Source organism: Herpailurus yagouaroundi, unplaced genomic scaffold (genome assembly GCF_014898765.1).
Source record: "Herpailurus yagouaroundi ecotype Mexico unplaced genomic scaffold, PumYag 246, whole genome shotgun sequence".
Classification (NCBI taxonomy): domain Eukaryota; kingdom Metazoa; phylum Chordata; class Mammalia; order Carnivora; family Felidae; genus Herpailurus; species Herpailurus yagouaroundi.
Window position 1 is genome coordinate 1,227,809 of NW_024412463.1, and position 21,922 is coordinate 1,249,730.

Sequence of the window (21,922 nt, forward strand, 5' to 3'; positions counted from 1 at the left end):
AGGCGGAGACTGTGGAAGACCCTATGCGTGCCCTGCCCTCCCTCCAGAGGAAGGAATTTGGTGTCCTGAGTCTGGGGTCCATGACCTTCTGTGTGATTTCATGTTACTTGCCTGGGTTTAGTCTGTGTGTCCCTGGGCAAGGCACTTGGCCTCTCTGGGCCCCGGGTGCCTCATCTGTGTCTTTGGAGCAATAAAATTCCTCCCTCAGAGCTGTGTAAACTGCGTGGACAAGGCCCGGTGCATAGTAGGCCAGTTACTGTGCTTGAACACCCAGAACAGGGGCAAGGAGACATCAGGTGTGTCAAGAATGGAACTTTTGGTTTTTTGTTTTTTTTTTTTTGAACTGGGGGGAGAGAGAGAGAGAGCGCGCGTGCGTGCGCGTGCAAGCAGAGGCGGGGCAGAGAGAGGGAGACAGAATCCCAAGCAGGCTCTGGGCTGTCAGCTCAGAGACTGCGGGGCTGGAAGTCACCAACCAAACTGCGAGATCGCGACGTGAGCCGAAATCGAGAGTCAGACGCTCAACCCCCTGAGCCAGTCAGGCGCCCCCCCCCCCCCCCCAGGGATGCAGCTTTCAAACAAGCTGTCTCCCGGCTGCAGAGTGGGGTCGTGCGGTGCTGAGGCACGAATTCGGGTTCATTCCGCTCCCCTTCCTGTTGGCTGTGCCTCCCCCACCACCTGGGAAAGCCCGGGGTTCCCACCTGCCTTGTTCTTTGCTGTCACCCTAGCTCCCAGCCCGGCGTCTGGAGACCTCCAGGATAGGTTTGTGGATGGGCAGGAATGAGAAAGTGCGTGGTGCGCAGTGGGTGCTTTATAAACTCTTTGTTTCCTCCTCTCCCGGCTGTACCCTCTTTTCCTCCTGCCCCAGGGCTAGTGCAGGACCCCACTGCCCCCACATTATGCCAGCAGATCCAGGCTTTCCACCGACTCATTCACTCATTTATTCATTCATACATTCACTTCCGCATGCATGCACTCAACAATTTCTTTTTGTGCACCTACTGTGTTCCAGGCTCTGCTCTAGGATCTGGGGATACCGAAACGTGTAAGACAGGCAAAAATCTTTATCTTCCTGGAGCTGCCATTCTGTCATGGGACACAGTCATCAGACAACAGTGTGATCCAAGCGAAGATTCACTGGGGCCAGTTCCGGGGGAACCGGGGGAGACAACTGCTTAACCCAGTCTGGGGGTTTGGGGGAGGCTGTGGGCTCAGACCGGAAGGGTGAGAAGAAGCCAGATGCAGGGTGTGGAGGGTGTTCTGGCGGATGGACCGTGCAAAGGGTGAGGTGGGCACGGCACTTTGGGGACCTGTCTGTGGCTTGGCCTGGATGGAGGGGGTTGGACCTTACCCTGAGAGGTGGGTGGTGAGCTGGGAGAGGCCTGGCTTGATTTAGGTTTTACAAGGTTTGCTCTGGCTGCAGCACGGAGCCCAAACCGGAGGGGTGAGGCTGGAGGAGGGAAGAGCAGACGGGAGACAGAGGAGAGCAGACAGGCAGGCTTAGGACAGACCAAGGAGCTGGAAACCCTGGATGTGCTGGCCTGGACCTGAGTCTCCCTGGAAACAGGCCCGGGACGCGGCTGCTGCCGAGGCTTTCTCCGTCCTCCCAGGGGACCGGATCAGGCGTCAGCGCACCTCCACCACGAAGACAGTTGGGCAACGGCCCTCGGCCCTCCGACTGCTACCCCCTGTGACTGGCTAGGCCCTTTAGGGAAAGGACCCCCCCGCAACCCCGTGCAGCATGACGTCCTGCCACAGTGTTCACGGAACGGCTGGCACCAGCCCAAGACGGAAACAACCCAGTGATGCATCACCCGAAGCCTCCTCAAATTCACCAGACAGAATATTCTGGAGGCTTGGGAGAGGCAAAATGGTACAGAGGTTTGGAGCACAGACTTGGGAGCCTGTCAGCCTGGGCCTAAATCCCAGCTCTGCCAGCCACTGCTGTGGAGCGAGGCAGGTGCCTTGTTGCTCTGTGCCTCAGTTTCCCCATCTACAACATAGAGATGCTGAGAATAATACAGCCTCCCAGTAGGATCACTTCAACCTTATGACTGGTTAACTAATCCATGCACAGCATCCAGAAACTGTGTCCACCACATAGTAAGTAAGTACTTCAGAAACGTTTGTAGCCTCTAGTGGCATTATTAACATTATGACGCTTAGCAGTGGTCGTGCTAGAAATATGGATTAATCCAAGGGAGGGAAAAGAAGGGGTGGGACAGAATGCAAAGTGGGCTGCTGCCTGTAAAAAAAATGGTCAAGAGGAATGAGTAGAGACTATGTACAGACGCTTGCACCATCGTGGGGGAACCAAGATACTGGCATCGTTGAATTCTCCGGTCGGAGGGAGTGGAGGCCCCGGAGGAGGGGCGGGTAGGGACCCGGACTTTTCACTCCACACCTTTTCCACCCTCTGTGCTCTCTGAGAGGTGTGTGTGTGTGTGTGTTTCCCCTATGTCCTCGTATGTACATTCAAAACCAAACACCAAAAAGCAATTCTGCAAGAGGTTTCCTCCGGGAAGGCCCCGGATCCCCCACCCCCACCCTCTCCAGCCCGCCCCCACATCCTGGCCTGTGTGTGGCCCAGTCTCGCCGCCTCCGCTGCTGGTTTTCAGAGCTGTAGGCCTTGGAGCAGGTCCGAGCTGCAGTGCCCTGCAAGAAAAGGGGCTCCTTGGAGACCCCCAGAGCGGCTTCGGCTCCGGGTGGTGCGGGGTGTGGGGGCTGGGGGGGGGGGTCTCGACCGACTGATGAGAACTCCAAATGCTCCCCAGCCCAGGCTGCTAATCGCTTCCAGATTGGCCGGGTCAGGGCCAGGGCCGCCGCCGCCTGGCTCCATAAACAGCCCGTTGCTCCAGATGGTGGCTGGCTCCAGCCTGGCGAGCAGGTTCACGGGGGACTTGGGGGGGGGGGGCGGTGGCAGCAGGTGGAGGACCCCCACCCCGTCTTGTTGGGGCAGAGAGGCCCCAACCAGCCGGCCTCGGCTGCCGCTCATCTGAGTCGGGGACACAAGGGCCAGAAGGGGCTGCAAAGATGGAACCCATTGCCCAGAGGAGAGAAACTGAGGCCCAGAAGGGTCAAGGACGGTACAAGGTTGGTGGTAGACAGAGGAAGGGGCTCCTGAGGGTTGGCGCTGGGTTTGCTCGGTCTCCGTGAACCCAGCACACAAAGGGGACACAGTAAAAACCCAAGGAAGGAAGAGAGGGCACGGGAGATGGAAGGACAGAGGGTGGGAAGAAGGAGACAAGGAGGCATGATTGCCTCCTGCGTTCGAGTTCCGGCTCTGGAGTTTACTCCCTGAACAAGTGAACTATTTTGGCTCTCTGGGCCTTAGTTTCTTCATCTGTAAAATGGGTATGGCTGTAGTACAGCCTTCGGCAGGTGGCCGGAAGAGTCAGCGATATGGCTCACGCGAACTGCCGGGTGGTGTGCTGGCTGTATACGTAGCAGGTGCTCAGTCTCCTTTCCTCTCTCCCCGATACGCCTTTGGTCCCTGCTTCTCCTCCCACCTGAGAGCACAGCCTCCTCCAGGAAGCTGCCGTGACTTCCACTCAGGCCTCTCTCTTGTGCCAAGCGCCGTGCCCTTCCCATGGCCTCTCGCAGAGTCTCTCCAACACCGTGGCGCCACTGGAACCCGTGCTGTTGCCTCCACCTTCTCCCCCTGTAAATGAAGACACGGAAGTCACAGAGGCGGCAGGACACGCCGGGGGCCTCACTGCCAGGGGAGGCTAGAGCCCGGCGTGCTTCTCCCGGTCACACGGCATGTGGCCCGAAGTCAGGAGACCTGGTGGCTGCTCTGAGAGCCCACATCGTGGACAGGCGGTGAGGACCCAGGCCGGCTGTTGCCCCGGGTTGGTTCTGGGTTGTGATCCCCCAGAAAAGGGGTGTGGAACCCTGGCCTGACCACCTGCTCCCACACCCGCCTGGAGCCCGGGCTGGGCAGTAGCCTCGTCCCAGGGGAGGAGGCTGCAGGACAAGCCGGTGTGTGTGTGTGGGGGGGTGTTCTCCTGGTGGTCATCCCTCCCTGCTCAGCTGAGCAAGAGCCCCGACAGCTGAGCCCCTGTCTCTCCCGATCCTCCCCTTGTGCCTGGCACAGGACTCCCCCAATGCCGCTTTGTTGAACAAGGGACCGAGTCGTCAGGCTATCCAGCACTTACAGACAGGCCAGGCACTCTTTGGAGCAATGAACTTGCGGTAACTTTAATATTCACATCAGCTGCGGGGGGGCGCTATCATTCCCATTTTACAGATGAGGAAAAGAGGCTCAGAGAGGTTGAGAGCCTCGCTCAAGGTCACACAGCTGAGTTGGGCTGCGAACCCCGGACGTTGAGCCCCAGAGCACACACTCTTAACCCCATGTCCCCACTCCCAAGACAGCGGGGGGGGGGGGCCCCGGCGCGGGGCGCCCCCGCTGGCAGGTAGTGGGTGCCCCTCCCCGCCCCCCCCGCCCCCCGCCGCGCCCCCCATCCCCCAGCCCGGCGACGCCCAGCGCCGGGATTCGGATCTCGGCCCAGCCGCGAGGTCAGCAGCCCGCTCTGCCCTGAACCGGGAGGAATGTTCGCGGCGGCCTCGGCCCGGGTCCGAGAAGAAAGGCAGCCTTGTGGGCGAAAGGTGAGCCGCTGGGTGGGCGCGGGCGTGTTTACCCAGGGCCGGGCGTGTGGCTCAGGGTGGCGCCGCTGTCAGCCGCGCCGGCCGCCCCGGGCCTGTGCTGGCCTCCAGATGTGCGCTGGCTCCAGCCGGCCGGGCCCCCCCACCCCACGCACAGAGGGGCTTTATCAAAAGCGGCTGCGAGGAGGGCCCGGGAGGCCGCCTGGCTCCAGCCTGCTGGCTCCGAGCCCCGGGCCTGCAGAAGCCAGGCGAGCCGCACGCGGGCTTTTGCGCCCGGGTCTCGCTCCGCTCCGCCGCCGACCGGCCACCCGGACCCGGGGGGGGGGGGGCGAGGGGGGCGAGGGGTGCAGCCCCCCCCCTTCCGGGAAACCGAAGCTCCAGGAGCCACGCGGAGGGGCGACGAGCCAAGAAGACTTCTTTTTCGCGTAAGCCTCCGCATCCCTGATGGGGGGCAAAGGTGACCCACCCAGCATAAAAAAAAAGGGCAAAACTCGGGAAGACTCACGGGGTGCTCAGCGAGCGACCAGAGAGAAGCCACGTGTGGGAAGGATACGCCGCGGATTCGGGAATGGCGATTCCTTGGGGGGTGGGGGTGGGGGTGAGTGATGAGGGGGGGCTCCGTTCTCTCCACGGGCTTTTCTCTCTTGGGTTGGAGATGGGGGCGTCATTCTTCATATTTTCTTTGTTGGCCGGAACTGGTTTGTCTCAGTACCTAATAGTAAGTGGAGGAAAGGGGAGCAAACGGAGACTTCCTCCTGCTCCCACCCCTCAGCCCTACCCCTGCTTAGAGCTGTCTTCCATACCTTCCAGGGGGTGCCCCAGAACCCACGCGAAGGTCGGCACACATTCTCTTTCCTATTTTTGTTTTTGTTTTACAAATAGCATTGAAATATACACTGCTGGGTGCCTGGCGGTTTTCTCTTAACAGTAGGCGGGGAGGCTTCCTGCAGCCTTGTGCTTTTTCACGGCTGTGTAGTATTCCATCGGGTTGTGGCCGGTCTTCACTCCCACAGATCCCGCTGCGCGGACACCCCCTGTGCTTGTGTTTGGGGGCTCGGGAGTATTTTCTGGACGATCAGCTCTTAGAACTGCAGGTGAGTGCATTTACTCTTCCGAGAGCCATCGCCGCTGTGCCCTGTGGGAGGCCTGTGTCCTGTAGCGTCCCACCAGCCGTGCCTCACCCACGGGGAAACTGAGGCACAGACACAGTCAGCTGTTCTTAAGGGTGAGCAGAAATGCTTCACCTGAGTCTCTCCTAAAAAAACAAAACGCAAACAGCCAAAACACTTCTTTCTTGCTTTCGTTTCTTCCTGATTGCAAAAGAGAAACGTGTCCGTGGCAGAAACTTGAGAAAATACAGATCACAAAGTTAGAAAATAAGGCCTTCACCCTCCCCACCGCCCACCACCAGCCTCTCTGGCTGGACTCGCAGTCCCCTCCTCACTGGTCTCCCTGCTTCCAGACTAGCTCCCCCACAGTCCCTTACAGGTTAACAGGGCCATTTTGCAAAGCCCCACCGCCGGGGCCATGTGGCAATTCTGGGGATGTTTTAGGTTGTCACAACTGGCAGAGGGGTGTGCTACTGGCATCTGGTGGGTGGAGGCCCCTGCTAAACATCCTGCAGTGCCCAGAGAATGATCCAGCTCCAAGGTCAATAGCACCGAGGCTGAGAACCCTATGTAACCGAGTCACGTCCTGTCTGTCCGGTGCTCAGACCTTCCACGGCTCCCACCTCACACAGGAGACAGCCAAGTCTCACGGTGGCCACAGGGCCCTGCGGGACGTGCCCCACTGCCTCCCCACCCTCCCTCCCTGGGCTCCGGCACATGGGCTCCTCCTTCAGAGCCTCCTGCCGTCCGTCACTGTCCCTGTCAAGTGTCACTTCCTCTGGGAGGCCTCCCTGACCTGTTTAATATTTAATATAATTTAATGTCTGCCACTCCCTCAACCTTTCTGCCCTCTTTCTCCCTGACACTCGGCCCTGTCTGCCCCTCTCCCCATCCAGGACACCAGCTCCATGAGGGAGGGAGACGGCTGGTCTTATGCAAAGCAGCCCCCGGCACACAGTAGGTACTCTATAAGTGCTCATAGATCGGCAGTGGACGCTCCAAAGTCCTGATGTCTGGGCAGCGGTTGGGGACGGAAGATCCAGATGCTGAAAGTTGGCCCCTGGAGTGGAGGCCCAGAGGGAAGAGCAGGTCCCCAAGGCCACCAGGCTGGAATTCCTACACCTGGCAGCCTCCCGGAGGCCCTCCCAGCAGCTGTGCCTCTGGCCCCCCGGGGCCCACCTCACCAGGTCCCACCCTGAGTTGACCAAGGGCTTCTCTCACCAGAGACGGCAGCAAAGATGGGAGGGGACTCCAAGGGCAACTCCTGAGTCATCTCCAACATTTATGGAGCACCAACTGTATGCCCTGCCTTGGACTGGGCAGCACAGAGATCGTACCTCAGTGACTTCCTGGGGGCCGGGGGTGGTGACTCAACCACCTCCCTGTCCTGAGGCCCTAGCTCTACAAAATTTACGGAGCATCTACTGGGTACCGGTGACTAAACTGAAGGTACCTGCCTACCTGCCAAGAGGGAGAAATTCCACACAGTGGATTTAGGGAGGAAGACAGTGCACTTCTCTGTTGACGCTTTTAATTAATTTTCTTTAACAGAAAGCAATCCTTTTGGAAAGAAGTAAAGCATTCCCAAGTAAGAAAAAATACAACCCTACAACCTACCGATGCTGGGAGGAAGTTCAGGAGGCCTCGGAGCCCAGAGGGGGCACCTGGGGAGAGGCTTCCTGGAGGAAACGAGCTCTGAGCTGAGGCCCCAGGATGCGCGGGCAGGAAGGGCCCTGTGGGAGGCAGCCGGCCGGAGGCTGGGGTGCTGATGTTGTGCACCCAGGCCCAGCCTTTGCAGCGTGTCCCCGAGCCAGCGTTTCTGGGGGGAGCTTCCTGCAGCCCTCGTCCCTGTGATTGTCTCTTTCTGTCTCCCCGGCGCACTCTTGTGCTGGAACTCTGCGAGGTCACAGCCACTCTGTCTCATCCACCTGTCTGTCCCCAGGGCCCAGAGCTCACAGCAGTCACCAAAACTCCTGTCTTTCCAGGAGTCCAGAATGTGGTTTTATCTGGACATCGGTCTTTGCAGATGTCATTAGTTTAAAGACCTTGAGATGAGACCCTCCTGGATCAGGGGTGGGCCCTACCTCAATGACCGGCGTCCGTGTGAGGACAGGAGAGGACACACAGACACACAGGTAAAGGTCACGTGGGACGAAGGCAGAGACTGGAGTGATGTCGATCAGCCAGGAAACTCTGGGAGCCCACCGGTGCCCGGACAGGCACGGGTTCTGTGTCCCGGAGCCTTGGAGGGATTCTGGCTCTGCTGACCTTGGTTTCCCAATTGTCCAGAACTGTGGGCGAATACGCTTCTCTTGTTTTCAGCCACCAAATTCGTGGCACTTTGTTCCAGCAGCCGCCAGACGCGCGTAAGTTTTGCTCATGTGGGTGAACAGGTGAGTGAAGGAATAAACCAAAAGCGGCTCTGGTGGCCGTCCAGGGCCACTTGGGTGTGGCGAGGCGACTGCCCTCGTCCCCTCTGACTGGGCTTGTATTCTGGGGTGCGTGCTCGGGCTGTGGGGCTGGGGAGGCTGGAGGCCGTCCAGTGTGTGTGTGTGTGTGTGGGGGGGGGGGGGTGTAAGGAGCTCCCGAGGTGACTAGGAAATCGGGTCGTGTAGACATTGCCTGCCCTCCCCTGTCCCCAGAAGCCCGTGTCCACACCCAGCGTGGACGCCCAGCTTCTGGGGACCTCGCCCCTCCTGAGGCCCTTCAGATACGCTGCAGCGAGTGCTTATCCTCAAATATGAATGCTCCTCGAAGTGTCCCCCCAAGTGACTCTCCTCATCTTCAGTTAGAGCCCAGGGCCAGGCCGCCGGGGGGATTTTCTCCACCTGTCCTCCCTTAGTTCTCCTGCCCGTCACTCTGAAGGTCAGGAGGCAGCGGGATGCAGGGGGAAAAGCCTGAATCCGGGCTCTGTGCTGAGCGATGGGGGGAGGGTCGCTCCTCTCTGAGTCTCAGTTTCCCCATTTGTAACGGGAAGAATGTCGCCCGGCTTCGAGAAAGCCGTGGTGGAGAGTGGATGAGAAGAAGCTGGTCCCGGGTTGGCGGAGCACCTGGCCGGTAGGTGTTTCTACGAGAGTGGGCTTGGGGTCCTGCTCTCCCGGGACATAGCCCTGGATCCTAAAGGGCGTTAGACCTTCCCAGCCTCAGATCCTTTCAAAGCCTCAGTCACTGGCCTGTGGCCTGTCCAGTGGCCCCACAAAGCCACCTCCACCCCCAAGGAGCCCAATATCTTTAGAAGGACCAAGGCTTGGATTTCTTGCCCATAAAATGCCTGAAATCAAAGCAGAGCTGAAGACACCGAGGGTTTTGAAGTTGGCTTGGGGCAGGAGGGGCTGTGAAATCCCCAGCGGTCTTGGCCTCTCTCCGGGAACCATGTAAACAGGGGCTCCTGGCAGGAGGATAGTGGCCAGGTACAAGGGGACATCTGTCGTTTTAGCAATGAGCTGGATTCCAACAAAGACTTACTGGTGCCCAGTTTTAGAGGAGACAGTTGGGGAGACTCAACTGACAACCGCCCTTTTTTCTGGTGTTAGAGGCAGGAAAGGGAGCCAGCAGCTGGGCCCTGAAACGAGAATTGTAATCCCTCCTCTGCCACTTACTTGCTGTGTGACGTCAGGCGACCTGCCCAACCTTTCTGTGCCTCAATTTCCTCACCCGCCAAATAGGAGATAATAATAATCTCTCCCTCAAAGGGTTGCGCTGAGGGTAACCTGAGTGATTTTGCGTGATGCACTAGCCCAGTCCCTGGGCATGGTTGGCTCTCGGGCACCGACATTGTTACTGTCACACAGATGTGAGCTTCTCCGGAATCTAGCCAGGGCCTACTCTGCTTCAAGACCTCCACAGACATCATCCCACCGAGTCCTCCCCCCACGACGGGGAGGGGGGGCATCGTGCACAGCCCCAGGCCACAGCTGGTGACCAGAGAGGAAGGACTCTTGTCCGGGGGGTGCACAGCTGTGGGGGGGGGCCCCGGGCCACGATGTAAAAGCCCAGCGGTCTGGCTGCATCGTCCGTCTGTCCTCCTGATCACTTCTCTTCAGGGAATCTGAGGACCCCAGTGGGGGACAGAAAAGCCGCCCACGTTCCCGCAGGCCAGGGCGTGGCTTCTCCACCTTGTACCTTCGACATTCCGAGCTGGACCATCCTCCGTGGTGGGGCTGCCCGGTGCAGGGTCGTTAGCTGCCCCCCAGGGCCCTACCCACCAGCTGCCAGTAGCACCCCTGAGTTGTGACAACTGAAAATGTCTCCAGGCACGGCCAAGTGTCCCAGGGAGGGGGCAGCCCCCGGCTGACAAGGGCTGGAGTAAGGGTGTGAAATGTTGGAGGGTTTCCTTCTGGAGTCCCTCCCTGTCTACACATACACGTGCACAGACACACTTAAAAAAGTAGGGGCGCCTGGGTGGCGCAGTCGGTTAAGCGTCCGACTTCGGCTCAGGTCACGATCTCGCGGTCCGTGAGTTCGAGCCCCGCGTCGGGCTCTGGGCTGACGGCTCGGAGCCTGGAGCCTGTTTCCGATTCTGTGTCTCCCTCTCTCTCTGCCCCTCCCCCGTTCATGCTCTGTCTCTCTCTGTCTCAAAAATAAATAAACGTTTTTTTTAAAAAAAAAAAAGTAGAACATTTTAGGTGAGTCCTACATTTGCCCATAAAAATAAAGCTGGGTGGCAATCACATGTGCATTTGGCTTTGGCAAATCCATCCTCTTGGGGCGGGGGCTGAGGCGAGAGAGTCGGATGGCGTATGAATAGTGGGGTGCTCTGAGCTTGAGTCGGGGGCTGGGCCTGCCCGCTGGCCTTGGCCGTGGGCATCTTGCTGTGCTGAGCAAACCAAAAGTTCAAAATCTAGGTTTTCAACCCACACACTCCTAGAGCCTCTGTGAGGTGCAGCAAAGAGCCGCCCGGATTCTGGGGTGGAGGGATGGTGGGGGGGTGGGTTTTTGGGGGTGTTTGGCCTTTCACTGGGAGTTCTCTTAGGAGCCATGGTGACTATGCCTGGGGTGGGGGCGGGGGTGGGGCGCCTGCCTCGCTGTCTCCACACCCCATGTGGTGTGCGACAGGGGGCGTGGGTCTCTCCTGGCCACTCTGGACATCCAGAGGTCCCCCCTTTCTCTGCCACAGGACCCCAGCCTAATCTCACTCTCCAGGCCAATTCACGGTCGACAAGGACGCACCGTTCTTGCTATTGCGGAGGTGGGGAAACTGAGGCTCAGGGAGGGACCAGGGCTGCAGAATCCCAGGCCCAAACCTCTGGAACCCAGGTGTGGCTCCGCATCTGGGGTGTGAGTGTCACTCCAGGAGCTCTGGGTCAGACCCTCGCTGCTCCTTCAGGCGTCCCCTTGTCTGGACCCCCTCTGATCGATCCCAGGGCCCCAGAGTGGGGAGAAGAAATCAAGATGTGCTGAACCAAGAAGGAAATGAAGGAGGGAGGGTGGAGGTGCCCTAGGGCCCTGAGGAAGTGGCCCTGTACCCACTGTCCCTGTCAGTGGCCACCTGAACTTCTGCAGTGCGAAAGCCCCTGAGCCGACTGGCGAGGGAGGCCCGGGACTGATGGCTTCCTCACGCTGCGAAACCCACACTAAGGGTCCGTCATCATGCCCATTTCACAGACCAGGACACTCAAGGCCCAGAGGTCGGGTGGCTTGCCCAAACTCACAGAGAAGGATGCCAGGGGCCTGGGGTTAGAACCCCTGCTAACTGCTTCGGAGCCCACGTTTACCCACTCGCTACGTTGTATGGCTTGTGGACACGTGCGCGGTCTCAGGTGCTCCCCAGATTCAAGGACCCCCCGGACCTGTCTCCCGGGGCCTCCAGGGGCACCCATCAGCCACTTGCCAGCTGGGCGTCTGTGGGCCACTGGTGCCCCTCTCTGGGCCTCAGGGGCCCCGGCCCCTCCCCCTGCCCCCACCAGCATGGGGCTGTGCTGTTTCCAGGAACCCGGAGGTGCTTCACTGAACCAAGTGCCCGGTGCCCAGTTCTGTGATTTAGCGGAGCTTGCACGGCGCGTGCAGGTTTAGCCCTGGCTGGTTGGCCGGGGTCGGGCTCCCCGGGCGTGGTTCAGGGACCCGAGGCGGGGGTCCCTCTTCTGGCAGCCTGAAGGTCACATATCTGTGATTTCGTAGGAAGTGCTGGCCTTGGGTGACCGTGTCATGGGGCACCGGCCGAGGGGATCTGGTCGCGGGCTGGGGGTGAGTGGGGGTTTGGAGTATCCCTCCTAGGGCTGAATTCTCGGTGGTGATGGGGGTGGGGGGTGGGGGGACTCAGGGCTCTGAGTCACAGTCTGTGGTCAGGCTGAGGGGACCAAGGCTCAGGGGCCAGCAAACTGCTCGAGGTCACCCAGCATGGCTGGCCTCTCACCACCTCCGGGCCTTTGGGAAAGTTAGGGTCAGAGGGGGCAGCAGGAGCTCTAGGGGCCAATGGACTCCCTTTAGGGCTCCGTTTCTCCTTCCATAAAATGGGCTTGATAAGTAGTCCCTGCCTCTTAGGGCTGGGGGAAGACAGTTTTGTAACATGCCCAGCTTGCAGAAGGTGGCTCTTAAGGTTTGATTGTTATCCTTAGTCCCTGGGTCACCTGGCTCCCCTGCCCCACCTGGGGGCATAGAAGGAAAGCTCTGGACAAAGACAGTTTGGGTTCAGATCCCAGGTCTCGTGGGCCACACTACACTAGTGACTTAACTTCTCTGAGTCTCAGTCTCCTCATCTGTAGAATGGGGGCACCGACAACATCACAGGATGGTGGGGAAGAAAAGTGATATGGGGGGTGTGATGTATTTCAGGCACCAGGATTTATTCAGTCAGCACTGAATAAACTGACCTCACCAGGCTGGTCAAGGAGCTGACAGTCATGGGGTGGGTGGGTGGGGGGGCAGGTAATTATGGCAGCATGACTGGTTCAAGGCCACACTGGTCAGAGTGAATCTCACTGTGGCTCAGAGCTGTGTGATCTCGGGCCACTCACTCAGCCTCTCTGGGCCTCAGTTTTATCCTGTTAACACAGAAAGACCCCAAGGTCATGGAGCAGAGGGCTGAGTGGGGCCTGGGGTGCGGTCACATCTGTGCTCAGCGACCAGTGCAGGGCTGCACCCACAGGGAGAGGCAGAGGCTGTCGATGACTCCCAGACCACCGGCCCAGGAGACCTTTTCTAATTCGAAAGCATGAGTAGCAGAGGGCTGTACGGGCCTCCCTGTTTCTTTTCATCCATGCTGCCTCTGGGAAGCTCAGACACGGGCCACTGCAGCCGTCTGTCCTCAGCCCCGGCATCTGTCCCCAGTCCCAGCTCTTCCCTCAGCTCTGGACCCGCCAGCCTCCTTGACCCCTCCGTCTGGCATTGCACGCAGTGGAATATACCCAGTGCTGAATGGCCCCCCACAAACTGGCTCCTCCGAGCCTCCCCTGGGGCAGGAGAAGTCAACGCCGGCCTCCCTGGGTTGGGTCCAGAGCTGGGGGGTCTCTGCTCCTCCCCCCCCCCGACCCCCGCGCCCACCCCGTGTGCTCCACTACCCCAACAGTCTGGTTTCCGTGAATCCGAGAGGCCATGGAAATCGACTGGAGAGGTGCACAGTGTGGAACAATGTCCGTCTTGAACCAGTGAAGCATGGCGTCCACCGTCCAGTCACTTCTTACCCGGTGTCCTGGGAACACCTGCGGCAGCCCCGTCCTCTCCTCCCTCCGCACCCTGGTCCGTCTCTGTCACCTCCGCGTCTCCTGCTTCCACCCTCACCCCCATGGTCTGTCCTCTGCATGCAGCTAGGACTGAGAAAACCCGAGTCACATCCTGTTCCTCCTTTGCACAGTCTCTGTCTCCCTCAGAGAAAAAAGGCAAATCTTTACAAGGCCCTGGATGATGTGTCCCTTGTCACTCGGGCCTCATCGTCTCCCTTATCTTCCTCGTTCACTCTGCTCCAGCCACACCGGCCTCCTGGCTGTTCCTGCAACAAATCAGACATGCTCCTGCCTCAGGGCCTTTGCACTGGCTGTTTCCTCTACCTAGAACATTCCTCTCCGCCCCCCCCCCCCCAGGATCCACGTGACTCACTCCCTCGTCTTATTCGGGTCTTTGTCCAAATGCCACCTTCTCAAATAGCAGGCCTTTCCTGCCCCACGCCAATCACCCCCATCTGCCTACCCTGCTTTATTTTCCACCATAGCATCTATTGCCAACCAATATGCTACATAATTGAGTTTTTACTTATTTTTTCTTCCTGTACCCCCCTCCGTGGTCACCCCCCACCCCCCAGAATGTCAGTTTTATGAAGACAAGTGTTTCTGCCTGTTTTGTTCTCTGCTATATCCCCCAGGCCTGGGGCAGAGCCTGGCACCCAGTAGGTGCTCATTAAATACTTGTTAAATGAATGAATCTGGAGGTGTGGATGCTGACACATCTGTGGGTTATCTGGGGAGCCCTGGGGAGCTCTACGATTTGGAATCACTCTATAAACTGTAGAGTATAATACTTGCTGGATGCCACGGCTGGGTCAGCATGTTCTCAGTTGGGGTTTGTGGGAAAGGGGCAGCTGAGGGTCCTGGTGTTTAGTCAGATTCCCAGAGCTGGGTGCTGATCAGGGGCCAGGCAAGAAGGGGAGGCAAGGGGGCTTCTGGGTCTGGCTTTAGGCCTCTGACCACAGTGTCAAGTTAGTGGAAAGAAAGATCAGGAAGGCAGTGGGGTCAGTGTGGCCGGAAGTGGCCGGCCCAGTCTTCTGGCCTGAATTATCTGGGAAGAAAAATAATCACATTCCAAGGAACCCATGGCTTGGGCGCCAGAACCGCTGTGGGGGTGGGGTGAGGAGGCGAGAGGCAGGCCTGGCTTGGGCAGGTGGCAGCCCTGCCTGAGGCTCAGCGAGGTCAAACGGTCAGGTTGGGGTGACCCAGGATGGCTGGCACTTGGACCAGGCCGGGGGAGGTGCCCCCGAGTTGTGAATGGCTGGGGTGTGGCCACCAAGGGGCAGGTCCTGGGGAGGGGAGGCCACTGCTATAGACTGGGGCGCAGCTCGGGGACCACCTCACGACAGGCGGTGTTCACTCTCATCCCCCAGGCCTTGGTGGGGGCACCTGGGCGCACAGAGGGGGTTACTGACCCTATAAGCCACAGATAGGGCCTGAAAGACCTCATGGCCTTTCCTAGAATGGTCCCGAGGCCCAGACCTGGGGAGGATGATTGAGGTATTGTGTTCCAGACCCTTTTCTGTACTGTCTCATTTATCCTCACATCACCTCGTGAGGTCACCCCGTTCTTCCAGGCGCCCTGGCTTCCTTGCCGGTCTGTCATCCCACCAAACTCATGCCAGCCTCAGGACATTGGCACCCTCAGCTCCCTCTGCCAATTCCTTCCCTAACCTGCACTCAGCTCAGATGTCACCTCCTTAGAGATCTTCTCCCCACGCCCTTTCTCGTCTCACATCAGCTCACTGTGCTGTTTTTACCGCCCCGATCCAGTAGTTAAATTGTCTTATAGACTCATTATTTCCCACGTCTCCTGTGCCTGGAACGACAGCTGGGTGAGGGCAAGGGGCTTCTCTGCCCTATCCTGCCTGTCCTGCAACCCCAAGGCCTGGCGCACAAGCCCTCCCAACATCTGTTGAATGAACCAGTGTCAGACAGACCTGTCCTCTCTCTAGGCCTCACTCATGAGTGGATGCACCAACATGCTACCTTTTAGGAAAGATCTCATTTCATCCAGGCTGGACTTCAACACAGGACAAGGGTGGGGGGGAGGGCTTCTGTGGCCCCAGATCACTGCCTTTCTCTGAGGAATGGCCTGATGCTCTCGGAACCCTTGACAAGCCCATGCGGACTCTGAGCCTGTTTCTAGAACATAGAAAAGGGGGCTCAGGGCAGATGTGGGGGATGTCTTGGGGCTGTGCAAGGGCCCTTAGAAATGGAAAACCCTTCCCAGCCGGGCTGCATATGAGGCCAGCGCATGTGAGGGAAAGGCCTGGGACAGAGCTAATGAATCCAGGGCAGGAGCAGCAGGACCCCAGCAAGCCCTGGGTCTCTTCGTTCGTTCATTCATTCATTCATTCATTCTTCATCAGTCATCGCCCTCCCCTGTGCCCAGCACGGGACCCGGCACAGCACATCCCTGTGTCTCCTTGTTCATCTGTTCACAGAATGCCTGCGCTGGGCCAGGCACCGTGGATGTTTGCATCTTCCCACCCCAGGGCCTTTGCTCTTGCTGTTTCTTTTACCTGGAACTGTCCACACTGCCAGGCTCTGGGCACAGCGGTTCCTCCACACACTTACAATCACCTCCTCAGAGAGGCCCTCCCTGCTCAGTGCTGCCCTCCCATCCTGTTCCTTTACTTGTGTTTAATGTTTCGAAAATGACCTTATCTGTGGTCCGTCTCCCTTATTCAGTCCGCAGCTCCACGAAGGCAGGAGTTGTTTTGTTCCCTGCTGTGTCCCCAGCACAGCAGGCAGCAGGTAGAAAGCATGCAGTTAATGCTTGTCGCTTGTCGCTTGTCGAAGGAACAAACGAAGGAATGAACCAGTGAATGAAAGCTCTACTGGGAAAGCTCAGGGATGGGGTGCGGCTCCTAACCGAACCCAGAAGGGGGGTGACCAGCAAACTGAAGTCAGAAGGAGGGCGGCTGGTGGGCAGGTGAGGAAGCGGAGGGACGTGGTTTTATCTCAAGGCAGCATTAAAAGGTAGCCCGGGGGCGCCTGGGGGGCTCAGTCGGTTAAGCGTCAGACTCTTGATTTCGGCTCAGGTCATGAGCTCATGGTTCTCGGGGTCGAGCCCCGCATCAGGCTCTGTGCTGACAGTGAGGAACCTGCTTGGAATTCGGTCTCTCTCCCTCTCTCTCTGCCCCACCCCCACTCACACTCAAGCTTTCTCTCTCTCTCAAAAATAAACTTAACAAAGATACAAGGTGGCTCAGAGGTGGCAACTGGTGGTTAAAAGTAAAAAAAAAAAAAAAAAAAAAAAGCCTTTAATCCATTGCCACCATAAAAATTGAGGTTCTTTACTAAATACTGAGGTCTGGCTTCTCTTTTGAAAAATCAAAAAATGTGGCCACCCTGAGTCCATATTCCAGAGCTGAATATGTCAGTTTTCCAGTTCGCAGCGGCCCCCATCAAGCCTTTGAAGCATTTGGGTTTGCGACCCCTGAAGCCAGAGGCAGCAAGGGTGTAGCTGGGGTAGAGCTCCTCCGGGTATGGGGGGGGGGGGGGGGGGGTGCCCCCCCCCCCCCGTGTTTTCTGCAAGTCCCCCTTCGCCAAATGCACGCAGGCTCCTGAGAGCCCTGCTCTGAAGTGGTCCCTCCCTGCCCAGAGGCCACATCTGTCAAGGTGGGGGCCTGGCTGGGACCGGAGGTGTGGCCCCAGAGCCCGCGCCTCGGTCTGCAGCGCGCGGGCGCCCTCTGCTGGCCGATGCCGGGTGCGTAGCTTTGAGCCGGAACTCGTTCCGAATGTCCGCAGACCTGGGAAGTTTCTTTCCTGTTCTGCTCAGCGTTCAGGAGCTAACGTTTCCTGAGGGTTTGCTGTGTGTTGAGGACTGTGAGAATCCCACAACACGTAAAACCTCCAGTACTCCTTAGAATAACCATGTGAAGTAGGCAGAGAGAGGTTAAGGAGGCTGCCCAGGGCCACACAGCAGGTAGACGGATGAGCTGGGGTCGGCCCACCTGACTCCTGACCCCGGGGGTTCGTCGCTGGGGTCGTGGGATACATTACGTGAAGATCTCACCTCTCCTCACTCCTATGCTTGTCCTTGCATCCACACAACCACTTACAAGCTTCCCCTGGAACCAAACTCAGCCAGTCCCTCCACCAACTCACCCATCCACCCTGCTGTCCAAACATCACCCCGTGAGTTCATGGAGGGGCAGCCCAAGGCCTCACGGACCATCGAGGCCCTTCCCTTATCACTGTCCATGGCCGGGAGAGGAAGGCCCAGGCCCAGCTCTGGGGAGTAACTCACGTGCTCTTTTAAGGGGTTTCAGCTTTGGCGTTGCTTTTTGGTATGGGGGGGCACAGCATGGGATAAACCGGATGAGGCCCTCACCTGCACGAGGTCCGCTCCAAGGAGGGAAAGAAGAATAACCGAAGATATTGTTAGATATTAGTAACTGCTCAGAACAAAACACAAGCGGGTGCTGTGCCCAAAGGAGGACCGGGCGTGGGAAAGCCTCTCTTGGGAGGATATAAACGAGCCGCTATCCTGGCGATGGAGAGCCAGCCACACAGAGAAGAGCGAGACGAGCATTCTAGGCTGAGTTTCTGTGTGGGGAATGGCCTGTGGGGGCTGGGGGGGTGGGGGTGGGGGGCCCAGGGAGGTGATGGCGACTTGGGCTGGGAAGGTACTGGTGGATGCGAGAACCGGCTTCTGGAAGCAAGAAGTTTCTTAGTGCACCCACCCATCGGCACGAAGTCTGTGCCCTTCCAAGCACTGCCGGGGGCAGGACACGTCAGGACACATCAGGACACACACCCGCGTCACGCAGCAAACGATGGGTGGTGTCAGAAAGCCGCTCTGTGGGCCGCATGCCTGTCTTCACCCCTATTCATTTACAGGACCCTGAGGCGGACGGGCCTTGAGGAGGGACTGAAAACGTCCCCGGCTGACCACAAGCGAAGGTTTCCAATTTGAGCTACTTGTACCGCAGGGCCCTCGATGGCTGGTGGAGGTGGCCTCCCATCAGCTAACCCTGCCAAGAACACCAGACCCGTCCGTGTATGCGTCAAATGTCCATCTCAGACAGCGAGAACTCTTTTATGTAAGGCACTCTTACAAAGTGGTAGGAAAAACTAACAAAGAGGTCACGGTTGGGAGGGAAAACATGACTTCTCAACTTGAGAGGACCCAGCCTCTCACCTAAGAAAATGCGCAGGAGACTGTGGAATAGCCAACTCAGCTCAAAGATGGGCGGGCAGAGAGGTAAGATCAGAGGGACAGGGAGGGGAAGAGACCCGTCCTACATTGCTGATGGGAGGGTGAGATGCTATCCCCTTGGCAGGCAACTTGAAAATGACACTAAGTGCCCACGTCCTTGGATGGAGAAGCCCACTCCCGGGACTTGACTATCCAGATGTGTGCACGCACACCCACACGCACCCTAAGGCTGGTGAGGGCTGCAAAACGTCAGAGACCGCCTGGGTGCCCATCAGGGCCGGGGGAGCGGGGTGGGGGTCCACCGCCTACTGGGTGCCCAGCGGCCGTTCAGAAGCACACGGCTCCTCCCCAGGGACCTCGGCAGGTCCCGTTTAGGAAGAAAAACCTGCAGGGGGAGAGCAAAGTGGAGGCCACGTTCCCGGTCGTGTTAAAAAAATGGTGGGAAGGAGGTAGGGGAGTGGAGGGAGGCCTGGTTTCCACCGGATCTGAAGGGCCCACGACGCAGGTGCTGGCCTGGAGACGATGGCTCAGAGGCCAGAGAGAACTTCACCTTCCGCTCTACTCCCTTTCTGCTGTTGGAAGTGCTTCCTAGGTCCGTGTGTTCTGTATTTAGTAAAGGCAAAGATGGGGTCTCCGGCTCGGGTTGGCCCGTCGTAGGTTTGCACATCAGTGTTTTCAGCGGGGGATGCGATGTGGCGACTGTCCGTCACCACCAGTGAGGCCACCGCCTCTGTCCTTGCCGCAAGTGACCATACGGACACCTTCACATCTTCACATTTGTGGAATTGGGACGTTCCTTGTAATCAGTAGTGTCTTACATTTAACAGCGACAGCATTTTTGTCTTCGTGGTACATAAAAACGATGGCACGTCTCACAGTGGGACCGCATTGGACTCCGTGAAACACGGGTCTGTTTTTCGTGAATTCTGCAGCAACTCTCAGCTTCTTAGAAGCTTCCACCTGTGCTACAGGTGGTGCTGCCCATGCTCTGAGGACCCACAGTATGCCCGTGGGCGGGGCTTCCAGGACCACAAGCCTCCCAGGGGCCAAAGGCCACCGTGATAACAACCAGGGGAGGGCCAAGGTGCAGCTGGTGACAGAGCCGTCTGTCCACGGAGCTCTCTGCTGTGGCCCACAAGCTGTGAAGGTCTCTGTTCTATGCGGGGAGTGAAGTGGATTCCACCTAAAAATCTGCATTCACAGCTTCTCTTACAAATCAAAGAGCTGGCATTCGATGAGCCCACATCCCGAGCACTGGGCAGCACCTCCATACTCACCCACCCCCGAACTCTGACTTGTGGCCCGTGCCTTCTTGTTCACGGTGGGAAGTCCGGCGGCAGCAGTGAGGCTGGCTCCGGCACTAGGCCTCCCCTCTTCCAAGGTCACCTCCCACCAGCCAGTGGAGGCTCGGACTACAAGCAAGGGCAGGTAGCCTCCTGTGATCCCCACAAGAAAGCCTTCGGGGTATGTTCAGTTATCACGCCTCACAGCTCAGAGCTCTGTGGCCCGTCCAGCCCCCGCCCCGGCGGATTGGGACTCACCCTGGAAAGACACGCTTTCACAAGCTGCCCTTCCTTAGAATTTCCTCCTCGGCTGAGGAAGGAAGGGGACAGCCCTAATGGCAAGCCATCGCTCCCGGGGTTCTGATGAGGAGTGTGGAGCAGACACAAGCCAGGAAGGGGGACGTGGCTTAGCGTCCACGGGCTCCTGGGGCGCAGGGGAAGAGTACGGAAGGGCAAGAGGCGGAGCCGGGAGCCCCGACAGCCGGGGTGGACACAACGGCAGACCGCGGAGCCTGCCCCCACCCGAAGGGCTCCAGAACTTCCTCGACAGGACAAAGACACACAAGGGCCCTGCCGTCACTCCAAGATCGTGGTCAAAGGTCCCGGGGTCCTGGAGACCCACCGCGGGTTTGCTCTGGGTGCATCAGAGGGTGTGCTTTCTCGTCCACTCTGTCAGGTCGCTGTGCAGACCTCTGTGCACCCCCGGACCCCGCGGTTCTACCCAGTGAAAAATAATAGATGCATCTTCTTTCTTTCGAGAGCAAAGACCCGGCAGGTCCGAGCAGGCCACCTGGTGAAGCGGCACACTAGGCCCCCAGACAAGCCCGTCTTCCCTGCCCTAAATCTAGGCCCGACCTGCAGACCACCTGTAAACCCGCCGGCAACAAGGAAGAGCAGAGCACATGACCGTGGCACATAACTGCAGATCAGACTCAAACAGTTACCACGAGACTCGAGCCGAACTTCCAAAGCTCTGAGGTCAGTTTTGTTAGCCCGCTAAGAAGGTAAAAGGTGCACGCTCCAGCATCTCCGATGGCTCCTCCTTCTGGAGGTCACACAGCACATGGGAGCTGTCACCTTTAGATTCAGCCCCGAATCTGCCTTGGGATTTCCCAGCAGCATTGTGAAATAAGTTGAGAACCTCCTGTCCTTTCCCTCCCTCAGGGGAACTGAGGACGGAGGGCAAAGAACCCACACGGGTCCCGGCCAACTCCCTTCAGGGGAGCTGAAAGGCAGTGGTTCACTCCACAGGACTCCCAGGGACCATCTGGCAGGAATTCGGGCTGTGCTTTCTGGAGGATGAGGTTCTGACATCTGAGCTGGCCCCAGCAGCCACAAAAGAACGGCCCGGCCCCTGCCACAGGACACTCAAGTCGTGCCTGCTGGCGGTTGGGACCACAGCAGGAAGTTCAAATCCTGGGTAAAAACAGCCGCAGACACGTTTCCACTCCTTACACAGTAGAGAGCAGACAAACTGTCAAACAAAATTCTGGTCTCACGCACCAGAAACCCATGTGAAAGTCCCATTTTCCCCTTCCCAATAGACTAAATCCAGCCAGTAAGTACGCACTACAAGGGACTTAACAAAGCTACTTAAAGGAGAGCACCACCCCGCCTTTTTCACTACAATCTTCTAGGACAGGGGTTGGCAAACTGTGGACCGTGGGCCAAACCCGGCCCACTGCCTGTTTTTGCACAGCCCCTGGGTGAAGGAGGATTTTCACAACTTACCTGATAATCAGGAATACGATCTTTGAATTCTGATGAAGCAAAACGTTATCCCCCCCCCAAAAAGAATTCCATTTTTTTCATCAGACTTGTAACATTACAAAAAGGATTGTACTCAATTATTAGATATTGAATTTCATCAATAAAAAAATTTTGTGGGAATCTGTTTTCTCTCACTATACGAATAAAACACTTACATAGGGTCTTCCTTCCATTTTGCCTCTTGGCCCACAAAGCCGCCCAAGGATTTACTGACTTAGGCCCTCAGTGGAAGAAGGTTTGCCGACCCCCGCTTTGGGAACATCAATTTGAATCCCAAAGCATCCAAGACATTAAATCTTTCCTAAATTACAAGCCAAGAGGAAGAAGGGC

At 58.0% G+C, this 21,922-nt stretch overlaps 1 long non-coding RNA gene across 1 annotated transcript; it reads left to right on the forward strand.

The window, feature by feature from the left end:
- The first annotated feature begins 1,331 nt into the window (after positions 1–1,331).
- Positions 1,332–4,414, forward strand: LOC121019950 (uncharacterized). The gene is made up of 3 exons (XR_005785826.1): positions 1,332–2,104; positions 3,601–3,819; positions 4,094–4,414. It is a non-coding gene; the product is annotated as an uncharacterized LOC121019950 (long non-coding RNA).
- The last annotated feature ends 17,508 nt before the right edge of the window (positions 4,415–21,922 follow it).